We start from the raw sequence: 6,222 nt of genomic DNA, 5'->3' as shown, positions 1-6,222 counted from the left end.
TGGGCCCATGGTGTGATTGCAGGGCACGGCCCTATATTGCATGCTAAGATGATTGCAGGGCACGACCCTATATTGCATTACATGTTAGGGTGCAGACTTAATTGAATTGATATATGTTTGAATATTATTTGAGTTAGACTATTTGTGATTATAGTAGAATGAAATGGCAAGGAGCCGAGAACGGCAAAGGAGCCGAGAACGGCAATGGAATCGAGAACGGTGAAAGGCCGAGAATGGCAGTGGGGCCGGAAGTAACACCAAGCACGTGAAGTGCTTGTAGTCAGGGTGGGACCCCAATGGATACATGTGATATCCTTACGGTGAGGACCGAGGCCCCAGGCTCTGGTAATGCCTCTGGGACGGCATGGTCATGTTTGTTTAGTTTGATGGAATACTTGTTTAGCTGTGGATAATCTTATATGCTAACTATATAATTTGCATATGTTATATACTGTGTGAGTTTTCTTGCTGGGCTTCGGCTCACAGGTGCTCTGTGTTGCAGGTAAGGGCAAGGATTGAGTCAACCAGCCATGAGTACGGAGAGCGTGAAGCGACGCGTACATGTTTGGCCTGCCCGACTGCTTTGGTTGGGGGTTTATTTGAGAAACGGCTGTAATAATCTGTGATTTTAATAATTAATCGACTGTAAACTTATTTTAATTTGTAAATAGTTTTCAAACCTTATTTTGGGATCCCAGATGTTAAATACTAGAAGTTTTCAATGAAACAACGCATTTTTAAAGATTACAGCCTTAACTTTTGCTTAGTCACACTTTTGTTTTAAAAACCTCGGCTAGCGAGTTCATTGCACATTTTTCGTTTTAAAACCCGCCTCGTAACGACTCTAAGGAAGTAGGGCGTTACAACTTGGTATCAGAGCGAGCCAAGGTTTATTGGTTCTGGAGATCGACCGAACATGTACGCTCGCTGTCAGTGACAAGCTCGACTCAGAGTTGGTTGGTATGATTGATTGACATGTTTGAACATATGTTTGAATGCCCTGTTTGCCTACTTATTTATATGGAGCATGAGGAATGAGTTGGCATATGCATGAGATTCTGTTGGGGCTGGGCCCTTGACTATTGCATGTTGAGATTAAAGTGTGCTGAATAATATTATTATGCATGTGGATGAATATAGGGATAATGGTTCGCATATTAAGTTTATGTGGTTAATTGTTTAAATTGAATTCGTATGTAATATCCGTTTATTGGCTTGTATGAAGCATGTTGAGACTTGGGTATACTTGGTGATGTTAAAATCTGGTAGCTAAATGTATATCATTGTGGTTTTGGCCTAAATATGTCTTGCGTGTGCATGATAACTGTGGTTATTTCGATCTGGTTGTGGTTTGGTTCAGAGTATGAACCACAGAGTTCAGGTGTTTGGTCAGCAGTGGCAGATGAATTCAAGTTGTTTGTGCCTAGGTTGGTTAAGTGGACTTGGTGTTGTTTTGTAGGGGGGATTTTTGATAATAGTTGGAATTAGAGACCTCCATCTACCCCTGAAGGCTGCAGTAGATGTTTGCTAATGTGTGAACAGGCTGTGGAGTTTAATAGTTGAGACGGGACAGAGGAGTAATGGACTTCCCTAGGAAAGAGTTGTTTTGTGTGCTTTGATAATAATAAGGTTGCCAGTGTTAGCTTATTGGGAGGATATGGATAGACAAGGGTGTTATGTGAAAGGCCTAAAGGGGGTGTTACCCTCTGATTTTGAGGGAAGTTTGGGTCGACAAAGGATCGGTCAGTGGATGAGCAAAGTTAATTCCACCCTTGGTTAGGAGGATGAGAGATCCTGATTAAAGGGTTGCGTTAAGTATTGTGCTAGAGGGATGCCTGGAAACGGCACTTGGGCTGAGGCATTAGCGTGATGGGTTGGAAAGAACCTAGATGATGAATTGTTAGAAGAGATTATAAAGACATGATTTGAACTGTGGAGACTGGTGGGCTTATAAGTGTGGTTTGGACTGATAGGGTAACAACAGTGTAAATCAATGGGTTTGGTGAACTGGGTAATTCATTTCAGAAATTTATACTGACGGATGTATCTGGAAATGATGGCGACCCATTTAAGGATTGAACTCTGGGATAGTCCAAGGCATTTGGGCCGCTCTGATGTAAGAATTTATCGTCTGTATGTGGATGGCGAAGAGGGCCATGTTGTTCGAGGAACTAATGAATGATGTATAGAGCATGAGTGCTAGAGCCGCAAATAGCAGTGCTTCTTTTGGTAGATTATAGTAAAGATAGATTTGTGATAACCGAGTTAAAAGAACCCCGGATAGTTCTGTGGCTTCTGGTTTTGCCAGAAAGGGGGAAAAGTCTGATTGATAAGATGGTACTTTTATTGATAGAATGCAGCAAGGGCAGATTCTCAATTTTTGAGGTAGAAGGACCCCAGACATTGCTAGGGCACCTAATTTGAGATTGGAAAGAAGCCTGATTGAAAAGGTAGTTATCAAGATGGTGACAGGAACCAGGGAGGTTATTTGGTATGCACATGAGGGAGAGGATGCCACCTGAGAGGAGGTCAGGTGAGGGCATGACTTCTACATAGAATGACTCGATATGTTAGGATGGATTTCCCATGGTGAGGGAATGGAGAACTAGAATGCATCGATACATTCAAAGTTCGAGGTTGATTCCTCGAGGATGAGTATTTAACTGACTGGTTTATGCTTTGGTCATGTAACGAACTGGAAGAACTCGGTGTTGAGAATGTCCCGAGAGGGAGTTAGACATAGAGAGTTTGCCTTATGGGTGTTATACGAGAGGCTGAAGATGGTAATACTTATTGAGAAGGAATTAGAAACTTCTGGCAGATGAATTGGGATGCAAGTAATCAAGAAGTTCCTAGTGAGAACAACAGAGTTTGTCTTAAGGGAGCCTCAAAATGAGTCACAGTGAGGGAGTTAATCAGTTAAGAGATAACCAAGGATTGTAAAGAATATCATCTGGAGTATTTTAACGAGACTGGATGGAAACTGAGCTGACCAGTGGGAAAATTATATGGGTATGTAAGGAAGGATTGGGGATACTTCGAGGTCGGGCTACAGGTAGGATTGGTATCAGGAATGTTGTAAAAAAAAATGGTATTGGCTGACAGAAAAAGCTACTGAAGCAATCGAAGGAATTTGACCTTGGAGTAGCCAGAGCGTTATACTGCGGGGATTGTTAGCATCGTCGGTCAAGAGCGAAAAGTTTAATGTTGGATACAAGATGGGACGATGTCTCCAGGAGTTGATCTATGACCTGGTTATTACCAGCTGGAAACCAAGGATAGAGACATTTCATGAATTTGTTTATTTAGCACTAGGTAGGGTGTGAGGAGTTGGTAACAAAGATTCTAGAATGGTTCAAGCTACAGCAGCACAGGTAAGTTCTTTAGGTAGAGAATGCATGAACGGTATGGACAAGTCCCCTTCAAGCTCATGAGCAGTATATGTGGATTACTCCCAGAAGGAAATGGTGAGCAAATGATCATTATACTGAAGACGTTAGTACCCAGGAGGCAGGGTCACAGGTAAGGTTCTACGGAGTGTCAGTTTGGGTGTCGTTAGGAGTACTCAGAGCAGAGCTATAAGAAGAAAGGACATGTATGAGGAGATTTGATCTGAAGCCACAAAGGAGCTAATAAAGAATAGAAAGCATAACAAGATTGGTAAACGCGTCAGACATCGCATAAGTATCTCCGCAGACAACTACATCAGAGATGGGGAGGACAGTAAAAACTTGTGGTTAGACAGAATGATGGTGTTAAATCGGAGTTCAGGAGATAAGGTAGGAATTGATTGGTATCTGGCGATGTTGGAATATGTGTGTGATATGGTTAAGTATAGAGTGATAGCATAAAGGACCTGATCCATGATGAGGATATGGAACTGTGGGGGTGCATCATAGATTGGGCACGCCCAGGCGCAAATCGACGCGAGGGTGGATCGAACCTTGCGGGAGGTGAAAGAATGGATCATGGTTGATATACTTGGAACGCTAAGTTGACAGTTATGCATATCATAAGGTACTTGAGTGATGGGTATTTGTAAGAAAGATAACCTTGAGACCCAGATGTGGTGAAAAGTAACAGACGGATAATCAGTGTTTATAATCCTCGATTGAACGAGGGGAAATTTAATTGGAGGCGGAACTCCTAATTGAGAGGCGTGTGTCAGTCAAGGAATAACGCCATAGACTGTAATGGAGTGGACAAGGCAACGACTGAGATTGGCGTAACGTTGGTAGGTAATGATTAGCTGGTGAGTGTCACTGAATTATGGAATCCAAAGAGTGGGCTTTGGTTGAAACAGGGAAGAACCCTGTCAAGGTGATACAAGTTAGGATACCAGGATCGAATGAAGGATCCAATTAGAAATTGGTATTTGAATGAGAATTCTGAATGGACATCATTCCACCTCCTAGGGTACGTTGTACCGGGAGGGTGGATCGAGTGACGGAATTTAGTGATTTCCTTTGGACCCTGAGGGGTTAAGTGATGTGGTGGTGTATCGTGGGAATGGACCACAATAGACCTTAAGTAAGGTATCTGGACATGAAAAGTTTTAACTCAATTGATTGAGTTAATGTAGTTGGGTAAAGTGAACTGGTTTCAGGGTAGAACGTCGTCGATACTGAATTGAGACCCTTTAGTATTTTAAATTTTGGAATGGATCTAGAGAACGAATAGAACAGAGTGGGAATCTGGAATTGTCAGTTAATTGCAAGTGAAATAGCAGTCTGAAAGCTAATCAGATATCTTGAAGAATTAAGCGATGAGTATGTGAATACTTGAGATATTAAGGGAAGTGTAATCCCTGATAAGTTAGTCGTGGTGGCAAATGATGGCGTCTTGTTAAGGTAACACGACATAGGACATGGGAAGAGGTGAGGGATAGTGAATACTACGGTTTGGCATTGGTTCAGAGAGAAAGCCAAAGAGGTTGTTGGAATTCTTAAGGCAGGAGTGTCTGCCTATCTGGGAGGATAAAAGAACTGGAAAATTGTTAAATTTTGAGAAAATAAAGTTCTGGAAGGAAAGATTTGTATCTCTCTAAGTTATAACAGACGGGGATTTGTATGGTGTTCAGAGAAAGAAGGGAGAGTTCTGACTCTTGATTCAACATAAATTCTGAAGTTGTACCAAGGGATTAGGCCAGCGTGGCCTACCAATTGATCCCACCTAGTAGAGGTAATGACTTTTGGGTATCTCTGGAATAAGGAATAAGACAATGAATTGGTCGTTGTAATCTAGGCAGACCCTGAAGCTTTAGCAGGGTTGCGGTGTAAACGAGGGGCTAACGAAAGTATGACTTCTAGACAAGATCTTGTGGGGCAAGATTGTTACTCCTGTAAGAGTGTTGTTGGGAGGTAAAGTAAGGCGGTGGACCTTGGAAATTACGGTCAGAGTTGCGGGTTTACTGACTGATGTGTTTGGGTAAATTTCGAGGACGAAATTTTTATGAGAAGGGGATAGTTGTAATGACCCAAATTCGCTGTTAAGGCTTAAGGGCCTTGATTAGTATGCCAGGAGGGCATGGTGGTAATTTTGTGTGACTTTAATGAGTAAAATGCATGATTATGACTTAAAGCATGTTATATGACTATTTGAATATTTGAGATGCATGACTATGTGTATTAGTATGCATGTAGGCCCTGATTGTGTTAGAAGGGCATGATAGTAATTTTGGCCATTTTGGGCAGAACTGTATTGATATGAGATGATTGTTGAGACCACAGTGGTATGTGGATGTATCTGTGATTTGAGACTCGAGACGATCCCAGAGAGCGGTTTAGCAGAAAAGTCATGGCGGGAATTTATACCCGGCTCGGGGCAAGCCTGGGGGTATAAACAGGAAGTTTAGAGAATATGTTGAGGTTAATTTTGATAATGAGTTATATATATATTTGGTGATTTAGCAGGTATTGGGAAGCAAGCGGGAAAATATTAGAGACACTTGAGGAGTTAGCGGGAATTGGGTAAAATGACTAAAATGGCCCTATGTGGACAAAAAGAGTTTAGAATTTATAGGGAGGTCATTTTGGTCATTAGACTTCTTAGAGATAGATTAAATGAGGCTTTATATAGTGAGTGGGATTGTTAGAGAGTGTGAGAAATCTGAAGGAAAAGAAAGAAAAAGGAAGAATAAGAAAAGAGAGAAAAACAGAGGGTTTTCCAAAAGGGGCGGTTTGAGGATTCTAGCACCATTTCTCTTCAAATTTCTTGGAGCAA

Source organism: Humulus lupulus, chromosome 5, assembly GCF_963169125.1.
Source record: "Humulus lupulus chromosome 5, drHumLupu1.1, whole genome shotgun sequence".
NCBI classification, from domain to species: domain Eukaryota; kingdom Viridiplantae; phylum Streptophyta; class Magnoliopsida; order Rosales; family Cannabaceae; genus Humulus; species Humulus lupulus.
The sequence above is the reverse complement of the archived record's forward strand: the minus strand, read 5'-3'. Positions refer to the sequence as shown.